The sequence below is a fragment of the Triticum aestivum genome, chromosome 2A (assembly GCF_018294505.1).
Source record: "Triticum aestivum cultivar Chinese Spring chromosome 2A, IWGSC CS RefSeq v2.1, whole genome shotgun sequence".
NCBI classification, from domain to species: Eukaryota; Viridiplantae; Streptophyta; class Magnoliopsida; order Poales; family Poaceae; genus Triticum; species Triticum aestivum.
In genome coordinates this window covers 119431665-119456720 of record NC_057797.1, presented here as the reverse complement: position 1 = coordinate 119456720, position 25056 = coordinate 119431665, and positions in this window count along the sequence as shown.

Here is a 25056-nt window from a genome sequence, read left to right as displayed (position 1 = left end):
TTCAGCATAGATCATAACTAACCACATTTGCAATAATTCTCAGGTCTCACAATTACTCATATCAATAGCATAATCAACTAGCAAGTCATAATAATAAATCTTGGATGACAACACTTTCTCAAAACAATCATAATATGATATAACAAGATGGTATCTCGCTAGCCCTTTCTGAGACCGCAAAACATAAATGCAGAGCACCTTTAAAGATCAAGGACTGACTAGACATTGTAATTCATGGTAAAAGAGATCCAATCATAGTCACACCCAATATAAATTAACAGTGATGAACGCAAATGACGGCTGTGCTCTCCAGCTAGTGCTTTTTAATAAGAGGGTGATGACTCAACATAAAAGTAAATGGATAGGCCCTTCGTAGAGGGAAGCAGGGATTTGTAGAGGTGCCAGAGCTCGGTTTTGAAATAGAGATAAATTGTCAACGTAACAACTAAGAGATGGCGATATCTTCCATGCTAAACACATTATAGGCAGTTCCCAAACAGAATGGTAAAGTTTATACTCCCCCTCCACCAACAAGCATCAATCCATGGCTTGCTCAAAACAACGAGTGCCTCCAACATACATCAGGTCCCAGGGGGAGTTTTGTTTGCATAAAGCATGGGACTGGGCATCCCGGTGACCAGCCATTTTCTCGTGAGTGAGGAGCGGAGTCCACTCCTCTTGATAATAACCCGCCTAACACGGAAGATAAGGACAACCTTTGTTGATACATGAGCTATTCGAGCATACAAAACAGGATATTTATTTGAAGGTTTAGAGTTTGGCACATACAAATTTACTTGGAACGGCAGGTAGATACCACATATAGGAAGGTATAGTGGACTCATCTGGAATAACTTTGGGGTTTAAGGATTTGGATGCACAAGCAGTATTCCCGCTTAGTACAGGTGAAGGCTAGCAAAAGACTGGGGAGCGACCAACTAGAGAGCGACAACAACCATGTACATGCATTAAAATTAATAAACATTGGATGCAAGCATGAGTAGGATATAATCCACCATAAACATAAATATTGTGAAGGCTATGTTGATGTTGTTTCAACTACATGCGTGAACATGTGCCAAGTCAAGTCACTTAAATCATTCAAAAGAGGATACCACCCCATCATACCACATCATAACCATCTTAATAGCATGTTGGCACACAAGGTAAATCATTATAACTCATAGCTAATCAAGCATGGCACAAGCAACTATGATCTCTAATTGTCATTGAAAACATGTTTATTCATAATAAGTTGAATCAAGAATGACGGACTCATCATATTTATAAAAACAAAAGAGTTCGAGTTCATACCAGCTTTTCTCATCTCAGTCAGTCCATCATATATCATCATAATTGCCTTTCACTTGCACGACCGAACGGTGTGAATAATAATAAGAGTGCACGTGCATTGGACTAAGCTGGAATCTGCGAGCATTCAATAAACAGGAGAAGACAAGGCGATATGGGCTCTTTGGTTAATTCAACAATAATGCATATAAGAGCCACTTCAAAAATTTAATTATGGTCTTCTCCTACTGACCCCCAAAGAAAAGAAAAGAAAAGAAATAAAACTATTTACACGGGAAAGCTCCCAACAAGCAAAAGAAGAACGGGAAATATTTTTGGGTTTTCTTTTTTAATTATTACTACTACAGCAGAAAAATAAACTACTACTAATTTTTTTGGTTTTTCTTAAGGTTTAACAAACACACAAGAAGAAAGCAGGAAAAGGAAAATAAACTAGCATGGATATTACAGTGAAAAAGTATGAGCACTGACATCTAGCAATGAGTGCGTGTGAATATAAATGTAATGTCGGTGAGAAATACGTACTCCTCCAAGCTTAGGTTTTTGGCCTAAGTTGGTCTATGGACACGGCTGGCCTAACGGATATCCATAATAATAGTTGTTGGGGTCGTACTGTGATGAGGAAGGATAGTTGGGATCATACTGATGTGCAGGGGTTATCGCCTGCTGAGCTGCAGCATGGAGTCGAGCTGCCTCTGCTCTCCTCTCGTACTCTTCCGCCTCCTCTCTGGTAATAACATATCTTCCTTTTGTCTGTGAATCAAAGAAGGTAGGAGCAGGGAGAGTAATAGAGAAAACACGTCGTTTATCAAAAAATAAGCGATATAAGAGAGGTGATTCAGGCCTCTCGACAGACTAGTGCGATGCCATAGAGTTATAATCTAAATATGCAGGAGGCAACTCCATATCACCCTCACGAATGTCTATTTCAAGAAAATGAGCTAAGCGGGTTGCATAAATTCCTCCAAAGAAATCTCCATTATGTCTATTATGATGCAACCTACGAGCTAAAATGGCTCCCATATGATAAGATTGGTCTCCTAACACAGCACTCCTAAGAATGCTAAGATCAGGGACAGACATGTCACATGCTTCATCCTTAGCATTTATGCATCTACCGATGAAGAGAGCAAAATAATGTTGTAACGCCCTCGATGCGGCTATATCTCCCACATGTCGAAGCACGACTTGGAGGCATAACCGCATTGAAAGCAATGTCGCAAGCGAGGTAATCTTCACACAACCCATGTAATACATAAGGGAAAGAGATACATAGTTGGCTTACAATCGTCACTTCACACAATTACATGAATAACGCATTACAACATCCAACAACAATCAAGGTCCGACTACGGAACCAAAATAAAAGAAGAACCCCAAATGCGACAAGGTCCCTGATCGACCCCAACTGGGCTCCACTACTGATCAACTAGAACGAAACAACACAAAGGACAAGATTTTCATCGAGCTCCTCCTTGAGCTTGGTTGTGTCATCTGCACGGACTCGTTGGCACCTGCAAGCTGGTTTTTGAAGTAATCCGTGAGCCACGGGGACTCAGCAATCTCGCACCCTCGCGATCAAGACTATTTAAGCTTATGGGTAAGGTAAAGGTATGAGGTGGAGCTGCAGCAAGCAACTAGCATATATGGTGGCTAACATACGCAAATGAGAGCGAGAAGAGAAGGCAAAGCACGATCGAGAAACTATGATCAAGAAGTGATCCTAGAACAACCTACGTCAAACATAACTCCAACACCGTGTTCACTTCCCGGACTCCGCCGGAAAGAGACCATCACGGTTACACACGCGGTTGATGCATTTTAATTAAGGTCAACTTCAGGTTTTCTACAACCGGATGTTAACAAATTCCCATCTGCCCATAACCGCGGGCACGGCTTTCGAAAGTTCTATCCCTACAACCGGTTTTCTACAACCGGACGTTAACAAATTCCCATCTGCCCATAACCGCGGGCACGGCTTTCGAAAGTTCTATCCCTACAGGGGTGTCCCAACTTAGCCCATCACAAGCTCTCACGGTCAACGAAGGATAAACCTTCTTCCAAGACATTCCGATCAGACTCAGTATCCCGGTTCTACAAGACAACTTCGACAAGGTAAAACAAATCCAGCAACAACGCCCGAATGTGCCAACAAATCCCGATAGGAGCTGCACATATCTCGTTCTCAGGGCACACTCAGATGAGACATCCTACGAATAAAACCAAACCTCAAGTTTGTTGGGGAACGTAGTGATTTCAAAAAATTTCCTATGCACACGCAAGATCATGGTGATGTATAGCAACGAGGGGAGAGTGTGATCTACGTACCTTGTAGATCAACAACGGAAGCGTTTGGTTGATGTAGTCGTACGTCTCCACGGCTCGACCGATCAAGCACCGAAACTACGGCACCTCCGAGTTCTAGCACACGTTCAGCTCGATGACGATCCCCGGACTCCGATCCAGCAAAGTGTCGGGGAAGAGTTTCGTCAGCACGACGGCGTAATGACGATCTTGATGCACTACTGTCGCAGGGCTTCGCCTAAGCACCGCTACAATATTATCGAGGACTATGGTGGCAGGGGGCGCCGCACACGGCTAAGAATAAGATCACGTGGATCAACTTGTGTGTCTCTGGGGTGCCCCTGCCTCCGTATATAAAGGACTAGAGGGGGGGAGGCGGCCGGCCAAGGAGGGCGCGCCAGGAGAGTCCTACTCCCTCTGGGAGTAGGATTCCCCCCCCCCATCCTAGTTGGAATAGGATTCACGGAGGGGGAAAAAGAGAGAGAGGGGCCGGCCCCCTCTCCTTGTCCTATTCGGACCACGGGAGGGGAGGGGCGCGCGGCCCATGTAGGGCTGCCTCTTCTCTTTTCCACTAAGGCCCATCATGGCCCATTTAGCTCCCGGGGGGTTCCGGTAACCTCTCGGTTTCACCCGGAACACTTCCGATATCCAAACATAGGCTTCCAATATATCAATCTTTATGTCTCGACCATTTTGAGACTCCTCGTCATGTGCGTGATCACATCCGGGACTCCGAAAAACCTTCGGTACATCAAAATGCATAAACTCATAATATAACTGTCATCGTAACCTTAAGCGTGCGGACCCTGCGGGTTCGAGAACAATGTAGACATGACCGAGACATGTCTCCAGTCAATAACCAATAGCGGGACCTGGATGCCCATATTGGCTCCTACATATTCTACGAAGATCTTTATCGGTCGGACCACATAACAATATACGTTGTTCCCTTTGTCATTGGTATGTTACTTGCCCGAGATTCGATCATCGGTATCTTAATACCTAGTTCAATCTCGTTACCGGCAAGTCTCTTTACTCGTTCTGTAATACATCATCCCGCAACTAACTCATTAGTTGCAATGCTTGCAAGGCTTAAGTGATGTGCATTACCGAGAGGGCCCAGAGATACCTCTCCGACAATCGGAGTGACAAATCCTAATCTCGAAATACGCCAACCCAACATGTACCTTTGGAGACACCTGTAGAGCTCCTTTATAATCACCTAGTTACGTTGTGACGTTTGGAAGCACACAAAGTGTTCCTCCGGCAAACGGGAGTTGCATAATCTCATAGTCATAGGAACATGTATAAGTCATGAAGAAAGCAATAGCAACATACTAAACGATCTGGTGCTAAGCTAATGGAATGGGTCATGTCAATCAGATCATTCACTTAATGATGTGATCCCGTTAATCAAATAACAACTCATTGTTCATGGTTAGGAAACATAACCATCTTTGATTAACGAGCTAGTCAAGTAGAGGCATACTAGTGACACTCTGTTTGTGTATGTATTCACACATGTATTATGTTTCCGGTTAATACAATTCTAGCATGAATAATAAACATTTATCATGATATAAGGAAATAAATAATAACTTTATTATTGCCTCTAGGGCATATTTCCTTTAGTCTCCCACTTGCACTAGAGTCAATAATCTAGTTCACATCGCCATGTGATTTAACAGCAATAGTTCACATCACCATGTGATTAACACCCATAGTTCACATCGATATGTGATAAACACCCAAAGGGTTTACTAGAGTCAACAATCTAGTTCACATCGCTATGTGATTAACACCCAAAGAGTACTAAGGTGTGATCATGTTTTGCTTGTGAGATAATTTTAGTCAACGGGTCTGTCACATTCAGATCCGTAAGTACTTTGGCGAATTTCTATGTCAACAATGCTCTGCACGGAGTTACTCTAGCTTATTGCTCCCACTTTCAATATGTATCTAGATCGAGACTTAGAGTCATCCAGATCTGTGTCAAAACTTGCATCGGCGTAACTTTTTACGACGAACCTTTTTGTCACCTCCACAATTGAGAAATATTTCCTTATTCCACTAAGGATAATTTTGACCGCTGTCCAGTGATCTACTCTTAGATCACTATTGTACTCCCTTGCTTAACACATTGTAGGGTATACAATAGATCTGGTACACAGCATGGCATACTTTATAGAACCTATGGCTGAGGCATAGGGAATGACTTTCATTCTCTTTCTATCTTCTACCGTGGTCGGGCTTTGAGTTTTACTCAATTTCATACTTTGTAACACAGCCAAGAACTCTTTCTTTGACTGTTCCATTTTTGAACTACTTCAAAATATTGTCAAGGTATATACTCATTGAAAAAACTTATCAAGCGTCTTGATCTATCTCTATAGATTTTGATGCTTAATATGTAAGCAGCTTCACCGAGGTCTTTCTTTGAAAAACTTCCTTTCAAAACACTCCTTTATGCTTTGCAGAATAATTCTACATTATTTCCGATCAACAATATGTCATTCACATATACTTATCAGAAATGTTGTAGTGCTCCCACTCACTTTCTTGTAAATACAGGCTTCACCGCAAGTCCGTATAAAACTATATGCTTTGATAAACTTATCAAAGCGTATATTCCAACTCCGAGATTCTTGCACCAGTCCATAGATGGATCGCTGGAGCTTGCATATTTAGTTAACACCTTTAGGATCGACAAAACCTTCTAGTTGCATCATATACAACTCTTCTTTAGTAAATCCATTAAGGAATGCAGTTTTGTTTATCCATTTGCCAGATTTCATAAAATGCGGCAATTGCTAACATGATTTGGACAGACTTAAGCATAGATACGAGTGAGAAAATCTCATCGTAGTCAACACCTTGAACTTGTCGAAAACATTTTGCGACAATTCTAGCTTCGTAGATAGTAACACTACTATCAGCATCCGTCTTCCTCTTGAAGATCCATTTATTTTTTATGGCTTGCCGATCATCGGGCAAGTCAACCAAAGTCCATACTTTGTTCTCATACATGGATCATATCTCAGATTTCATGGCCTCGAACCATTTCGCGGAATCTGGGCTCATCATCGCTTCCTCATAGTTCGCAAGTTCGTCATGGTCTAGTAACATGACCTCCAGAACAGGATTACCGTACCACTCTGGTGCGGATCTCACTCTGGTTTACCTACGAGATTTGGTAGTAACTTGATCTGAAGTTACATGACCATCATCATTAGCTTCCTCACTAATTGGTGTAGTAGTCACAGGAACAGATTTCTGTGATGAACTACCTTCCAATAAGGGAGCAGGTACAATTACCTCATCAAGTTCTACTTTCCTCCCACTCACTTCTTTCGAGAGAAACTCCTTCTCTAGAAAAACTCCGAATTTAGCAACAAAAGTCTTGCCTTCGGATTTGTGATAGAAGGTGTACCCAACAGTCTCCTTTGGGTATCCTATGAAGACATATTTCTCCGATTTGGGTTTGAGCTTATTAGGATGAAACCTTTTCATATAAGCATCACAACCCCAAACTTTAAGAAACGACAACTTTGGTTTCTTGCCAAACCACAGTTCAGATTGTGTCATCTCAACGGACTTAGATGGTGCCCTATTTAACGTGAATGCAGCTGTCTCTAATGCATAACCCCAAAACGATAATGGTAGATCGGTAAGAGACATCATAGATCGCACTATATCTAATAAAGTACGGTTATGACGTTCGGACACACCATTACACTATGGTGTTCCAGGTGGCGTGAGTAGTGAAACTATTTCACATTGTTTTAATTGAAGACCAAACTCGTAACTCAAATATTTGTCTCCGCGATCAGATCGTAGAAACTTTATTGTCTTGTCACGATGATTTTCCACTTCACTCTGAAATTCTTTGAACTTTTCAAATGTTTCAGACTTATGTTTCATCAAGTAGATATACCCATATCTGCTCAAATCATCTGTGAAGTTCAGAAAATAACGATACTTGCCGTGAGCCTTAACACTCATCGGACCGCATACATCAGTATGTATTATTTCCAATAAGTCAGTTGCTCGCTCCAGAGAACGGAGTTTTAGTCATCTTGCCCATGAGGCATGGTTCGCCAGCATCAAGTGATTCATAATCAAGTGATTCCAAAATCCCATCAGCATGGAGTTTCTTCATGCGCTTTACACCAATATGACCTAAACGGCAGTGCTACAAATAAGTTGCACTATCATTATTAACTTTGCATCTTTTGGTTTCAATATTATGATTATGTGTATCACTACGATCGAGATCCAACGAACTATTTTCATTGGGTGTGTAACCATATAAGGTTTTATTCATGTAAACAGAACAACAATTTATTCTCTTACTTAAATGAATAACTATATTACAATAAACATGATCAAATCATATTCATGCTCAACGCAAACACCAAATAACACTTATTCAGGTTCAACACTAATCCCGAAAGTATAGGGAGTGTGCGATGATGATCATATCAATCTTGGAACCACTTCCAACACACATCGTCACTTCACCCTTAACTAGTCTCTGTTTATTCTGCAACTCCCGTTTCGAGTTACTAATCTTAGCAACTGAACTAGTATCAAATACTGAGGGGTTGCTATAAACAGTAGTAAAGTACACATCAATAACATGTATATCAAATATACTTATGTTCACTTTGCCATCCTTCTTATCTGCCAATCACTTGGGGTAGTTCCGCTTCCAGTGACCAGTCCCTTTGCAGTAGAAACACTTAGTCTCAGGCTTAGGACCAGACTTGGGCTTCTTCACTTGAGCAGCAACTTGCTTGCTATTCTTCTTGAAGTTCCCCTTCTTCCCTCTGCCCTTTTCTTGAAACTAGTGGTCTTGTCTACCATCAACACTTGATGTTTTTCTCGATTTCTACCTTCGTCAATTTCCGCATTACGAAGAGCTTGGGAATCGTTTCCGTTATCCCTTGCATATCATAGTTCATCACGAAGTTCTACTAACTTGGTGATGGTGACTAGAGAATTCTGTCAATCACTATCTTATCTGGAAGATTAACTCCCACTTGATTCAAGCGATTGTAGTACTCAGACAATCTGGGCACATGCTCACTAGTTGAGCGATTCTCCTCCATCTTTTAGCTATAGAACTTGTTGGAGACTTCATATCTCTCAACTCGGGTATTTGCTTGAAATATTAACTTCAACTCCTGGAACATCTCATATGCTCCATGACGTTCAAAACGTCTTTGAAGTCCCGATTCTAAGCCATTAAGCATGGTGCACTAAACTATCAAGTAGTCATCATATTGAGCTAGCCAAACGTTCATAACGTCTGCATCTGCTCCTGCAATAGGTCCGTCACCTAGCGGTGCATCAAGGACATAATTCTTCTGTGCAGCAATGAGGATAAACCTCAGATCACGGATCCAATCCGCATCATTGCTACTAACATCTTTCAACACAATTTTCTCTAGGAACATATCAAAATAAACACAGGGAAGCAACAACGCGAGCTATTGATCTACAACATGATTTGCAAAATACTACCAGGACTAAGTTCATGATAAATTTAAGTTCAATTTAATCATATTACTTAAGAACTCCCACTTAGATAGACATCCCTCTAATCCTCTAAGTGATCACGTGATCCAAATCAACTAAACCATGTCCGATCATCACGTGAGATGGAGTAGTTTCATTGGTGAACATCACTATGTTGATCATATCTACTATATGATTCATGCTCGACCTTTCGGTCTCCGTGTTCCGAGGCCATATCTGTATATGCTTGGCTCGTCAAGTATAACCTGAGTATTCCGCGTGTGCAACTGTTTTGCACCCGTTGTATTTGAACGTAGAGCCTATCACACCCGATCATCACGTGGTGTCTCATCACGAAGAACTTTCGCAACGATGCATACTCAGGGAGAACACTTCTTGATAATTAGTGAGAGATCATCTTAAAATGCTACCGTCAAACTAAGCAAAAATAAGATGTATAAAAGATAAACATCATATGCAATCAAAATATGTGACATGATATGGCCATCATCATCTTGCGCCTTTGATCTCCATCTCCAAAGTACTGTCATGATCTCTATCGTCACCGACATGACACCATGATCTCCATCATCTTGATCTATATCAATGTGCCGTCACACGGTCGTCTCGCCAACTATTGCTCTTGCACCTATTGCTATCGCATAGCGATAAAGTAAAGCAATTATTTGGCACTTGCATCTTATGCAATAAAGAGACAACCATAAGGCTTTTGCCAGTTGCCGATAACTTTAACAAAACATGATCATCTCATACAACAACTTATATCTCATCACGTTTTGACCATATCACATCACAACATGCCCTGCAAAAACAAGTTAGACGTCCTCTACTTTGTTGTTGCAAGTTTTACGTGGCTGCTACGGGCTTAAGCAAAAACCAATCTTACCTACGCATCAAAACCACAACGATAGTTTGTCAAGTTGGTGCTGTTTTAACCTTCGCAAGGACCGGGCGTAGCCACACTCGGTTGAACTAAAGTTGGAGAAACTGTCACCCGCAAGCCACCTATGTGCAAAGCATGTCGGGAGAACCGGTCTCGCGTAAGCGTACGCGTAATGTCGGTCCGGGCCGCTTCATCCAACAATACCGCCGAACCAAAGTATGACATGCTGGTAAGCAGTATGCCTTATATCGCCCACAACTCACTTGTGTTCTACTCGTGCATATAACATCAACACATAAAACCTAGGCTCTGATACCACTGTTGGGGAACGTAGTAATTTCAAAAAATTTCCTACGCACACGCAAGATCATGGTGATGTATAGCAACGAGGGGAGAGTGTGATCTACGTACCTTGTAGATCGACAACGGAAGCGTTTGGTTGATGTAGTCGTACGTCTCCACGGCTCCACCGATCAAGCACCGAAACTACGGCACCTCCGAGTTCTAGCACACATTCAGCTCGATGACGATCCCCGGACTCCGATCCAGCAAAGTGTTGGGGAAGAGTTCCGTCAGCACGACAGTGTGATGACGATCTTGATGCACTACTGTCGCAGGGCTTCTCCTAAGCACCGCTACAATATTATCGAGGACTACGGTGGCAGGGGGCGCCGCACACGGCTAAGAATAAGACCACGTGGATCAACTTGTGTGTCTTTGGGGTGCCCCTGCCTCCATATATAAAGGACTAGAGGGGGGGAGGCGGCCGGCCAAGGAGGGCGCGCCAGGAGAGTCCTACTCCCTCTGGGAGTAGGATCCCCCCCCCAATCCTAGTTGGAATAGGATTCGCGGAGGGGGGAAAAGAGAGAGAGGGGCCGGCCCCCTCTCCTTGTCCTATTCGGACCAAGGGAGGGGAGGGGCGCGCGGCCCATGTAGGGCTGCCTCTTCTCTTTTCCACTAAGGCCCATCATGGCCCATTTAGCTCCCGGGGGGTTCCGGTAACCTCCCGGTACTCCGGTAAAATCCCGATTGCACCCGGAACACTTCCCATATCCAAACATAGGCTTCCAATATATCAATCTTTATGTCTCGACCATTTCGAGACTCCTCGTCATGTCCGTGATCACATCCGGGACTCCGAACAAGCTTCGGTACATCAAAATGCATAAACTCATAATATAACTGTCATCGTAACCTTAAGCGTGCGGACCCTACGGGTTCGAGAACAATGTAGACATGACCGAGACATGTCTCCAGTCAATAACCAATAGCGGGACCTGGATGCCCATATTGGCTCCTACATATTCTACGAAGATCTTTATCGGTCAGACCGCATAACAATATACGTTGTTCCCTTTGTCATTGGTATGTTACTTGCCCGAGATTCGATCGTCGGTATCTTAATACCTAGTTCAATCTCGTTACTGGCAAGTCTCTTTACTCGTTCTGTAATACATCATCCCGCAACTAACTCATTAGTTGCAATGCTTGCAAGGCTTAAGTGATGTGCTTTACCGAGAGGGCCCAGAGATACCTCTCCGATAATCGGAGTGACAAATCCTAATCTCGAAATACGCCAACCCAACATGTACCTTTGGAGACACCTGTAGAGCTCCTTTATAATCACCCAGTTACGTTGTGACATTTGGTAGCACACAAAGTGTTCCTCCGGCAAACGGGAGTTGCATAATCTCATAGTCATAGGAACATGTATAAGTCATGAAGAAAGTAATAGCAACATACTAAACGATCGGGTGCTAAGCTAATGGAATGGGTCATGTCAATCAGATCATTCACTTAATGATGTGATCCCGTTAATCAAATAACAACTCATTGTTCATGGTTAGGAAACATAACCATCTTTGATTAACGAGCTAGTCAAGTAGAGGCATACTAGTGACACTCTGTTTGTCTATGTTTCCGGTTAATACAATTCTAGCATGAATAATAAACATTTATCATGATATAAGGAAATAAATAATAACTTTATTATTTCCTCTAGGGCATATTTCCTTCAAAGTTGCACCGAGGTGGCCTCGCAGTCTGCTCGGTCGGACCAACACTCAGAGGAGCACTGGCCCAGGGGGGTTTAAATAAAGATGACCCTTGAGTCCGCGGAACCCAAGGGAAAAGAGGCTAGGTGGCGAATGGTAAAACCAAAGTTGGGCATTGCTGGAAGAGTTTTATTCAAGGCGAACTGTCAAGGGGTTCCCATTATTACCCAACCGCGTAAGGAACGCAAAATCCGGGAACATAACACCGATATGACGGAAACTAGGGCGGCAAGAGTGGAACAAAACGCTAGGCTAAAGGCTGAGCCTTCCACCCTTTACCAAGTATATAGATGCATTAATTAAATAAGACATATTGTGATATCCCAACAAGTAAACATGTTCCCACAAGGAACAACATCTCCATGTTCCAACAAGGAACAAACTTCATCTTCACCTGCAACTAACAACGCTATAAGAGGGGCTGAGCAAAGTGGTAACATAGCCAATCAACGGTTTGCTAGGACAAGGTGGGTTAGAGGCTTGGTTCAACAATATGGGAGACATGATAAGCAAGTGGTAGGCATCGTAGCATAGGCATAGCAAAAGAGCGAGCATCTAGCAAGCAAAGATAGAAGTGATTTTGAGGGTATGATCATCTTGCCTGAAATCCCGCAAGGAAGAAGAACGAGTCCATGAAGAAGACAAACGGACATAGTCGAACAGGTCCTCACAAACGCGACGTTACCGGAACCAACCCGAAGAAGCAAACACCGGAAAGAAGAACACAACATAGTAAACAATCAACACATGAACATGGTATGATATGCGGGATGCGGTATGTGATGCATATGCATCACTTGCAAAGGAATGATAGAACCTGGCATCAACTTGGAAATCCAAGAGTTACACTGGAAAGGTGAGGTGATTTCGGTTGAAATCGGTATAAAGAACACCGGAAACGGATGCACGGATTGGAAATGGCAAGCAAAACAAATATGGCACCGGTCTGCGATAAACAGCAAGTAGCCAACTAAACACATCACGATATATATACTACAGCACCCAAACATGACAACAAAAAACATGGCAGGGATCCACTCATGATGCTTGACAAAAGATGAACACTGAGATACGGCCAATTCATCCATTAACAGGTTCAAACAAGCATGGCAAAAGTGCAAATGGTAACAGGTTTCAGACTTAGTGAAATTAACACAAGCCTGGAATTTCAGATCAGGTAGCACACTTTGGAGCATGAAAACTATATGTTACAGGAGATTAACATGGCAAAGCAAGGCATGGCATGAAGCTACTGAAAGCACTTAACAAAAGTCCCTTAGTGACCTTGAGCCAAAAGGGATCAGAATATACAATTGCAAGCATGTGAACATGGCAAAAACGTAATCAGGTCACAGACTTAGAGAAAAACTGGAACATGCAAATCTGTTAACGAGTAGGCATGTTCACGAGCTCGATGCACTCACTACAGAGCAATGCATGACAATCTAAGCATACACCCATCAAGAATACATATCATATAAGCTAGCCATGGCAAGAACAACAACATAGTATGCACGGATCACTAGCAATATCCTTAGCAAAATCGCTAACAAGTAAACAATCTGCCAGGATTCACGAAATAGAAAAAGTAGAGCTCGATTGACTCAAGCTAGGGTGCTTCATAAATGCAAACAAAAACATGGATGGATAGAGCACCACACTGTTAACAAATCATCCTTACTGATCATCCTCAAAAGAGGCACGGATCACTAGGAAACAACATGAACATATGGCATATTGATAAAAAACAGATCAAGGACTTAGAGAAATTCTAAGTCCCTGAAATCAGCATTAACGAATGCACTACTTTGCAAGCTTGTGCTAGTCACCACACATGTCACAAAAATACATGGTAAGCACCTCTATAAATATGGCATGGCATATAACAAAACTCATGTAGAACTCAGGAGCATATCATGCACACATTAATCATGACAAAAATGACAAATAGCTAATTGGTGCAGCAGATCTGACAATTAACTCAAATAGCTCTCTTCCAACAGCATTTCGGGCATCAAGATGAGCTCAAATGAAAATGATGCAATGAGATGAAATGATGTACTCTCTGAGATGAACATTTTGATATGCTACACGCACGAATCGGACCTACAGATGTGGAGTTACGATGCGATGAAGATGGGCATATGAACCTGGAAATTTCGGGGACTTGGTGAAATTTTACCTCCGCGAAAAGTCAACGGGACGGAGGAAGAGATCCGGGATGGAGGGAACCGGGACACAGTGGGGCGCGTTTGGTTGGGCGCACCGGTGGATCTCATCCAGGCGGGGGTGCCGGGGCGGATCCGGCGAAGCTCGCCTCTCCGGCGACGAGCACGAGGCCGACGGTGCTGAGGTGGCGGCTCCCGATAGGCTGGAGCGACGTGGCGGCGGCGGCGGACATGTCCAGCGGCGGGACGGACATGTCCGGCGGCGCTGAGGGAGGAGTTTTAGGGTTTCGGGGAAAAAGACCCGAAAATGAAATGGAGGGATCTATTTATAGAGGTAGAGGGAGCTAGGAGAGTCGAAATGAGGTGCGGTTTTCGGCCACGCGATCGTGATCGAATGACCGAGATGATGGAGGAGGTTTAGGTGGGTTTTGGGCTACTTTGAAAGGGTGTTGGGCTGCAACACACACGAGGCCTTTTCGGTCCCTCGGTTAACCGTTGGAGTATCAAATGAAGTCCAAATGGCACGAAACTTGACAGACGGTCTACCGGTAGTAAACCAAGGCCGCATGACAAGTCTCGGTCCAATCTGAAAACGTTTAACACCCTCACATGAAAAGAGGTAGAAAGGGACACCGGGTGACATAGGAGCACCGGATTACAAAACGGACAACGGGGAAAATGCTCGGATGCATGAGACGAACATGTATGCAAATGAAATGCGCATGATGACATGATATGCAATTCATGACACGCAAGCAATGACAACGCAACAATAGCGAATAACTGGAAGACACCCGGCACATCTGTCTCGGGGCGTTACAAATGTATAGCAGGAAAGTGAATGCTCCCTATGGTAGCCTGTGTTATGTCTCTGGATTCCCCCACAGTTATACTAGCAAGAAAGTTTCTAAATTCAGATTTAGGGGGATCCCTAATACTGCCCCATGATGGACATTCGCAAGCAGAAGTAAAATCTTCTAGGTCCATGGTATAAGATTTGTCATAAAGATAAAACATGACTGAAGGAGAATTACGCGAAGATGAATACTCAAACCTCCTCACAAATGAACTTGTGAGATCATGATACTGGGGGCATTTGTTAGCCTCAAAATCCTCAAGACCGGCATTGCGCAAATATGATTTGAATTCTTCTTTAATTCCCGCACGGTCCATAAAATTCTCCGACGGCCATTCGCAAGGCCGTATCGGAGCGTCTCTTGGTGGATCCTCGTCAGTATCGCGCATAGCAATTCTGGGTCCTTGCTTCTTAGAGGAACCGCCTTGGAACATCTTCCTAAACATATTGTTTTTCTCTAAAAAAATCTGAAATTTTTAGTAACTTCAAAATAACAGTAAACCAAATTCAATAAAACTGATAGCAACTACTCCTACAAGTGCCTAGAGCCTATATCAAGCATTAGAACTACTTAGGACCATAAAAATTTGACATGCAAGCTCAAGAACATGGTCAGCTATGCAGCACAAATTTGCAAAGAATAAAGCACTAGAACAAAAACTAATTGGACCAATGGAGGAGTCACATACCAAGGATCAGTCTCCCCAAGCAGTTTTGCGAGAGGTGCTTTGAGCAAGGAGATCGAAAATCACAGCCAAAGTGGCTGGAACTCGTGCTTGAGTTGGTTTTTCGGGTTTGTGTGAGATAGAGGAAGAAGATGGGTGCTGGGATAAGTGGAGAAGGGCCACCGTGGGCCCACGAGGCAGGGGGGCGCGCCCTATAGGGGGGGGGCGCCCACCACCCTCGTGACCAGGTGGCAGCTCCTCCCGTGGTAATTTTTGCACAGTAAATTCTCAAATATTCCCGAAAAAATCATATTAAATTGGCATGGCATTTTGAGGACTTTTATTTTTGGGATATTTTTATATTGCACGGATAAGTCAGGAAACAGACAGAAAAATACTATTTTTACTTTATTTAATATATATAACAGAAAGTAAAAGTGGGGCACAGAAGTTTGTGCTTCTAGTTTCATCCATCTCATGCTCATCAAAAAGAATCCACTAACAAGGTTGATCAAGTCTTGTTAACAAACTCATTTCGATAATCATGAAACCGGAGAAATTTTGAATAACACTAAGTTACCTCAACAGGGATATGCACATCCCCAATAATAAATATATCATATTTCTTCTTGACAGTAGGAAGAGGAAATTCAAAACCTCCAAATATAATCGGTGGAATTTTCCAATAAAGTTGATACTATGAACTTGAGGTTGTTTCCTCGGAAAGTTTACCGTATGCTCATTACCATTAACATGAAAAGTGAAATTGCCTTTGTTGCAATCAATAACAGCCCCTGCAGTATTAAGAAAAGGTCTTCCAAGAATAATAGACATACTATCATCCTCGGGAATATCAAGAATAACAAAGTCCGTTAAAATAGTAACGTTTGCAACCACAACAGGCACATCCTCACAAATACCGACAGGTATAGCAGTTGATTTATCAGCCATTTGCAAAGATATTTCGGTAGGTGTCAGCTTATTCAAGTCAAGTCTACGATATAAAGAGAGAGGCATAACACTAACACCGCCTCCAAGATCACATAAAGCAGTTTTAATATAATTTCTTTTGATGGAGCAAGGTATAGTAGGTACTCTAGGGTCTCCAAGTTTCTTTGGTATTCCACCCTTAAAAGTATAATTAGCAAGCACGGTGGAAATCTCAGCTTCCGGTATCTTTATTTTATTAGTAATGATATCTTTCATATATTTAGCATAAGGATTTGTTTTAAGCACATCAGTTAATCTCATACGCAAAAAGATAGGCCTAATCATTTCAGCAAAGCGCTCAAAATCCTCATCATCCTTTTTCTTGGATGGTTTCAGAGGAAAAGGCATGGGTTTCTGAACCCAAGTTTCTCTTTCTTTACCATGTTTCCTAGCAACAAAGTCTCTTTTATCATAACGTTGATTCTTTGATTGTGGGTTATCAAGATCAACAACAGGTTCAATTTCTACATCATTGTCATTACTAGGTTGAGCATCATCATGAACATCATCATTAATATTTTTACTAGGTTCATGTTCATTACCAGATTGTGTTTCAGCATCAGACATAGATATATCATTTGGATTATCAGGTGGTTCAGCAATAGGTTCACTAGAAGTTTGCACAGTTCTATCATTTTTCTTCTTCTTCTTTTTATAAGAACTAGGAACATCAATATTATTTCTCTGAGAATCTTGCTCGATTCTCTTAGGGTGGCCTTCAGGATACAAAGGTTCCTGAGTCATTCTACCTGTTCTAGTAGCCACTCTAAAGCATAATCATTTTTCTTACTATTCATTTCATCAAGCACTTCTTTTTGAGCCTTAAGTACTTGTTCTACTTGAGTGGTAACCATAGAAGCATGTTTGCTAACAAGTTTAAGTTCACCTTTACTATCAGCCATATAATCACCCAAGCGTATAATCATATAAGCATTTTCTTTTAATTGTCTACCAAAATAAGCATTCGTCTTGCTTAAACATAAAGTTGTCAAACTCATCCAAGCACTGACTAGCAATTTTAGTAGGAGGGACTTCAGCTTTATCATATCTATAAAGAGAATTTACCTTTACTACCTGTGTCAGGATATCGGGATCAGGAGGTTCTTCAGTAAATAAATAATTGAGACCATATGTTTCTTCAACAGGCGGTATATTCAGACCATGTATTTCTTCAATAGGAGGTAAATTCTTAACGTCTTCGGCTTTAATACCTTTTTCTTTCATAGATTTCTTTGCCTCTTGCATATCTTCGGGACTGAGAAATAGAACACCTCTCTTCTTCGGAGTTGGTTTAGGAATTGGCTCAGTAACTGGAGCAGGAGTTGGCTCAGGAGCTGCTTCAGGAGGTGCCCAATTACTTTCATTTGTCAACATATTATTCAATAGAATTTCAGCTTCATCCGGTGTTCTTTCCCTAAAAAGAGAACCAGCACAACTATCCAGGTATCTCTGGAAGCATCGGTTAGTCCATTATAAAAGATATCAAGTATTTCAGGTTTCTTAAGAGGATGATCAGGCAAAGCATTAAGTAACTTGAGAAGCCTCCCCCAAGCTTATGGGAGACTCTCTTCTTTAATTTGCACAACATTGTATATTTCCCTCAAAGCAGCTTGTTTCTTATGAGCAGGGAAATATTTAGCAGAGAAGTAATAAATCATATCCTGGGGACTATGCACACAACCAAGATCAAGAGAATTAAACCATATCTTAGCATCACCCTTTAATGAGAACGGAAATATTTTAAGTAAATAGAGGTAACGTGATCTCTCATTATTAGTGAACATGGCTACTATATCATTTAACTTAGTAAGATGTGCCACAACAGTTTCAGATTCATAGCCATAAAACGGATCAGATTCAACCAAAGTAATTATATCAGGATCAACAGAGAATTCATAATCCTTATCAGGAACACATATAGGTGAAGTAGCAAAAGCAGGGTCGGGTTTCATTCTATCTCTAAGTGATTCTTTGTTCCATTTAATTAATAACCTCTTAAGCTCATATCTATCTCTGCAAGCTAAAATAGCTAAAGAAGCATCCCTATCAAAAAGATAACCTTTAGAATAACATACATGTTTTCATCATCACTATCATCATCGTATTCAGATTCAATAATTTCTCTTTCTCTAGCCCTAGCAATTTGTTCATCAAGAAATTCACTAAGGGGCACAGTAGTATCAGACATAGAAGCAGTTTCATCATAAGTATCATGCATAGCAGAAGTGGCATCATCAATAACATGCGACATATCAGAACGAATAGCAGAAGCAAGTGTAGGTGTCGCAAACTTACTCATAACAGAAGGTGAATCAAGTGCAGAGCTAGATGGCAGTTCCTTACCTCCCCTCGTAGTTGAGGGATAGATCTTGGTTTTTGGATCTCTCAAGTTCTTCATAGTGTCCAGCAGATATAAATCCCAAGTGACTCAAAGAATAGAGCTATGCTCCCCGGCAACGGCGGCAGAAATTAGTCTTGATAACCCACAAGTATAGGGGATCGCAACAGCTTTCGAGGGTAGAGTATTCAACCCAAATTTATTGATTCGACACAAGGGGAGCCAAAGAATATTCTCAAGTATTAGCAGCTGAGTTGTCAATTCAACCACACCTGGAAACTTAGTATCTGCAGCAAAGAGTTTAGTAGCAAAGTAATATGATAGTGGTGGTAGCAGCAACAAAAGTAAAGACAACAAACGTAATGTTTTTGGTATTTTGTAGTGATTGTAACAGTAACAGCGGAAAAGTAAATAAACGTAAACCAGTATACGGAAAACTCGTAGGCACCGGATCAGTGATGGAAAATTATGCCGGATGTGGTTCATCATGTAACAGTCATAACATAGGGCGACACAGAACTAGCTCCAGTTCATCAATGTAATGTAGGCATGTATTCCGTATATAGTCATACGTGCTTATGGAAAAGAACTTGCATGGCATCTTTTGTCCTACCCTCCTGTGGCAGCGGGGTCCTATTGGAAACTAAGGGATATTAAGGCCTCCTTTTAATAGAGAACCGGAACAAAGCATTAGCACATAGTGAATACATGAACTCCTCAAACTATGGTCATCACCGGGAGTGGTCCCGATTATTGTCACTTTGGGGTTGCCGGATCATAACACATAGTAGGTGACTATAGACTTGCAAGATAGGATCTCGAACTCACATATATTCATGAAAACATAATAGGTTCAGATCTGAAATCATGGCACTCGGGCCCTAGTGACAAGCATTAAGCATAGCAAAGTCATAACAACATCAATCTCAAAACATAATGGATACTAGGGATCAAACCCTAACAAAACTAACTCGATTACATGATAAATATCATCCAACCCATCACCGTCCAGCAAGCCTATGATGGAATTACTCACACACGGCGGTGAGCATCATGAAATTGGTGATGGAGGATGGTTGATGATGACGACAACGACAAATCCCCCTCTCCGGAGCCCCGAACGGACTCCAGATCAGCTCTCCCGAGAGGTTTTAGGGCTTGGCGGCGGCTCCGTATCGTAAAACGCGATGATTTCTTCTCTCTGATTTTTTTCTCTCCGAAAGCAAATATATAGAGTTGGAGTTGGCGTCGGAGGGTCAACAGGGGGCCCACGAGGTAGGGGGCGCGCCCTAGGGGGGGCACCCTCGTGAGAAGGGTGTGGGCCCCCTGGTCTTCATATTTGGTGAGGATTTTTTATTATTTTTTCTAAGACCTCCCGTGGAGTTTTAGGTCATTCCAAGAATATATTTTTTTTCTGCACATAAAACAACACCATGGTAATTTTGCTGAAAACAGCGTCAGTCCGGGTTAGTTCCATTCAAATCATACAAGATAGAGTCCAAAACAAGGCAAAAGTGTTTGGAAAAGTAGATATGATGGAGACGTATCAGGCGGCGCCGGTCGGTAGCAGCGGAATCGGGCAGCGAGGGCTCCCCAGGCGGCGGGGCGCGGCGATGGGCTGCGGGGGCCCTTCGCGGGCCGAGCGGGCCGGCGGCGGGGAAGAGCCGGCGGGGACACGTGGCGTCACTCTATTGGCGCGGGGCGGCGGCGCGGGTTGTCCGGCGAGAAACAGACATGTCCGGCGCGTGGATGAGGAGCGGGGCTAGGGTTTAGGGGTGGATAGGATCCAGAATTTTTGGTGGAGGGACCTTTTTATATGTAGGAGGAGCTAGGAGGCTCCAAATTGAGCATGGTTTTTGGACACGCGATCGTAATCGAACAACCTAGATGATGGAGGGGGTTTAGGTGGGTTTTGGGCCACTTTGGAGAGGTGTTGGGTTGCAACACACACGAGGCCTTTTCGGTTCCTCGGTTAACCGTTGGAGTATCAAACGAAGTCCAAATGGCACGAAACTTGCAGGCGGTTTACCAGTAGTAAACGAAGGCCGCTTGGCAAGTCTCGGTCCAATCTGAGAATGTTTAATACCCGCACACAAAAAGAGGTAGAAAAGGATACTAGAGGATATAGGAGCGCCGGAATGCAAAACGGACAACGAGGAAAATGCTCGGATGCATGAGACGAACATGTATGCAAATGTGATGCACATGATGACATGATATGAGATGCAAGTCAAAGACAAAAACAACACAAAGACAAAAACCCGACAACGAGGAAATAACATAACTTAGTGCCGAAAATGGCAAGAGTTGGAATACAAATATGGCAGGTTACATACGGGGTGTTACAGTTTGGTTGTGCCAGTTGCTGTCGGAGCTGCACCGTCCTATTGAGCAAGCTACCATTGTTTACTGTGATAATATTTCAGCTGTCTACATGCCAGGGAATCCGGTTCAACACTGTCGCACCAAGCATATTGAGATCGGCATTCATTTTCTTCGAGAGAAGGTGGCTCTTGGTCAAGTTCGTGTTCTCCACGTGCCTTCTTCTGCTCAGTTTGTTGATATCTTAACTAAAGGTCGGGCGACTACTCTGTTTCAAGACATTCGTTTTAGTCTCAACGTTGTCGAGCCTACCGTTGACACTGCGGGGGGATGTTAGAATACAACTTGTATTAGGATTATGACTCCTACTCGGTTTGTAATAAGGCTAGGTCAGGTGTGGCATAGCTCTTATATATACTTCTTGTACCGGCACAATATTGCATCAACAATTATTCAATACAATTCTACAAAAAGGCCGTATGCATCCCTAATTGGTGCAGAGACCTGGGAAGTGAAATTCTCGTCCCTCCCTCCTCGCACCCGTAGGTGACAGGGAGGGCTCCCCCATCACACCCCCTGGTCTCCTTCTCCCCCACACTCCTCCCTCGCCGCCGCTAGAAGGCGTGGCCGGGCAACGCCTAGTTCACGTCTTCGGCGGCAGCGGGGCCCTTTTCCTCCTCGCTTGGGGGTGCTGCGGCGGGGCGGCATCCTTGCGCCCGGGCGGCGTGATACGTCTCCAACGTATCTATAATTTTTGATTGCTCCATGCTATATTATCTACTGTTTTGGACATTATAGGGCTTTATTATCCACTTCTATATTATTTTTGGGACTAACCTATTAACCGGAGGCCCACCCCAGAATTGCTGTTTTTTTGCCTGTTTTAGGGTTTTGAAGAAAAGGAATATCAAACGGAGTCCAAATGGAATGAAACCTTCAGGAACGTGATTTTCTCAACAAACAAGACCCGGGAGACTTGGACCCTACGTCAAGCCACAAGAGAGGAGGCCACGAGGTAGGGGGGCACGCCCACCCCCACCAGGCGCGCCCTCCACCCTCGTGGGCCCCCTGTTGCTCCACCGACGTACTCCTTCCTCCTATATATACCCAAGTACCCCAAAACGATCAGATACGGAGCCAAAAACCCTAATTCCACCACTGCAACTTTCTGTATCCATGAGATTCCATCTTGGGGCCTGTTCTGGAGCTGCACCGGAGGGGGCATCGATCACGGAGGGCTTCTACATCAACACCATGGCCCCTCCGATGAAGTGTGAGTAGTTTACCTCAGACCTACGGGTCCATAGTTAGTAGCTAGATGGCTTCTTCTCTCTTTTTTGATCTCAATACAATGTTCTCCCCCTCTCTTTTTGTAGCGACCCGACTCGGTAAGAGTCGAAGTCTCTGTGCTTACCATGCCTGTCCCTGGATCGACTTGCTAGCACACATAGTACTCGATGAAATAACAGAAATAACACACATCTCTTTATTACATCGATAGTCCAGGAGCAATACATTTATTACACAAATAGGGCATCGAGCCAATAAGCAAATACTACGAAAGCAAAGAAGTAAATGAGTCCAACTCCACAACCAAGGTTGAATGTAGAACATCGACCTATTGCACCTTAATCCTCGTCGGATATATCTGCAACGTGATAAGTTGCAGCCATATGGGTCAGTACATTGAATGTACTAGCAAGTCACATCATAAGTGTAATGAACCTACTTGTACATGCAATTTGGTTGGTGGAAAGCTCTAAGTTTAGTTTTTGCATAAAGCTAGTTTTTCCCTATTAGAAAAGATGTTATTCTACTAGTACACATTTGCATAGGATGAGTTGGCAAACCCAACTCCATCCGTTCCCAAGTTTCATTTAAAACCCAACTGTTTAATTAAAGGTGAGGAGATCTCCCGGCATTTCCACTACTAGATGCTCAAGTTGTCCGTAACCGGGGACATGGCTAATCCATTAGGTTGACACTCTACAAAGGTTGCGCACCTTTCCCAACAAGACTCGACCACCTCCATGATCGGAAGACCAAGACATAGCCTTTCGAAAATGTTCCCCCTTAACCCACGGATAGGCCGGTACACCTACATCATTCTACATCTGCTAGCCCATCCCGGAAGGGGTCACACTAACTACTCAACTAAGCCAGAGCCCATATTGGCTTGTGGCTGCACACGTAAGCTTCTAGACATGGGAATACGATTGATCTCTTTGAGCCTGAGCGGACGGTCCGCTAGTGGTGCACCACCATGGATTTCCCATGCGTGCCCCACTGTACTTCACCACCATTCCCACAAGTTTCCGCCCAGGTAGTTCTTTAATTAACTTAGGTCCTATTTACTACATTTTCACTCAAATTTTACAATGATCACTTCCCAATCCACGTCTATTTAGCATAGCAACATAATGTAAAACGATGGTAACAAAGTTATATGGTTCAGACCTACCTCAATGAACTACTGGGTGAAAAGCATAATCATCCGGCATCAGTTTCCTACCATGCAGTCCTACCGCAAGGAACTAAGTGCATAATAAAAACATAGGTAATGAAACATGATCAAGATGCAACTTGCCTTGGTACTGTTGATTGAATTCTAAAGACTGATAATATTCTACCTCGCACTCCGGGCAATCTATCGCAAAATAAGATAAACAAACATAAGCAAACATTCCAGAGAACCAAAAGAACATGCATAGCAAAAAGTCTCGAAAAAACCAAATGAACATACAACACACTAAGCTACTACAGAAATATTCTAAGTGCAAAACAACATAGGCCTATGGTTCAAAGAGTGATAGTGCATACTATGCATACTAGCAAAAATATAAAAGGGCATATTCTAGTGTGTGAAAAATTATTGTGACAAAGGTCCAGGTGATAGTGTTTTGCTACGGTGACAACACGCAAAAGGAATCAACTTAATCGGAGCTACGGTTTGGGAGATATGGCCATTTGAAGTTTGAATTTGAATCTGAATAAATTCAAATTTGAATCTGATAAAAGTTTGCAAAAATTATACTACTGGATAGATCTAAACAATACGAAGAATTTTCTTCTGGTTTCATCGAGTTTGGATCTACGGTTTAAAAGTTATGGCTAATCTAAGTTCAGGGACTAATCTGCTAATTACAGGGACTAAGTAGTGAAGAAAAACTATCGCAAACAGGTCCTTGACGCGTAGTAGATTCCTACTGGCTGAAAGGTGTTCGCTGCGTAGCTTATACAGTGGACGTTTACAATTTAACCAAAACGGCGGCGGCGGCGGCTAATTTAAACAAAAACCGATCGGTTTTAAAAATAAAACCCGTGGTTAACCGCGTACCAGTTCGACTAAAAAAACCTACCCAATCTAATCTAAGCCGTTGATATTCGATCTAATGAACCAGAGGAGGTGCGGCGGCTTACAGCGGCTGGCGGCGTCGGCGACGAGTAGAGGACGGCGGTGCGGCGTCGGTCGGCGGCAGGGCAGCGGCTACGGCGGTCTTCGGCGTCGGGGAAGAAGACGGGGAGGTGCGGCGCGGCTTGGGCGTCTGGATGGTGGCGTCGGGGCTCCTCAGGGGCGTCAGGGTCGGCGAGGCGAAGGCGGCGGCGCTCCGTGGGCTCCGGCGA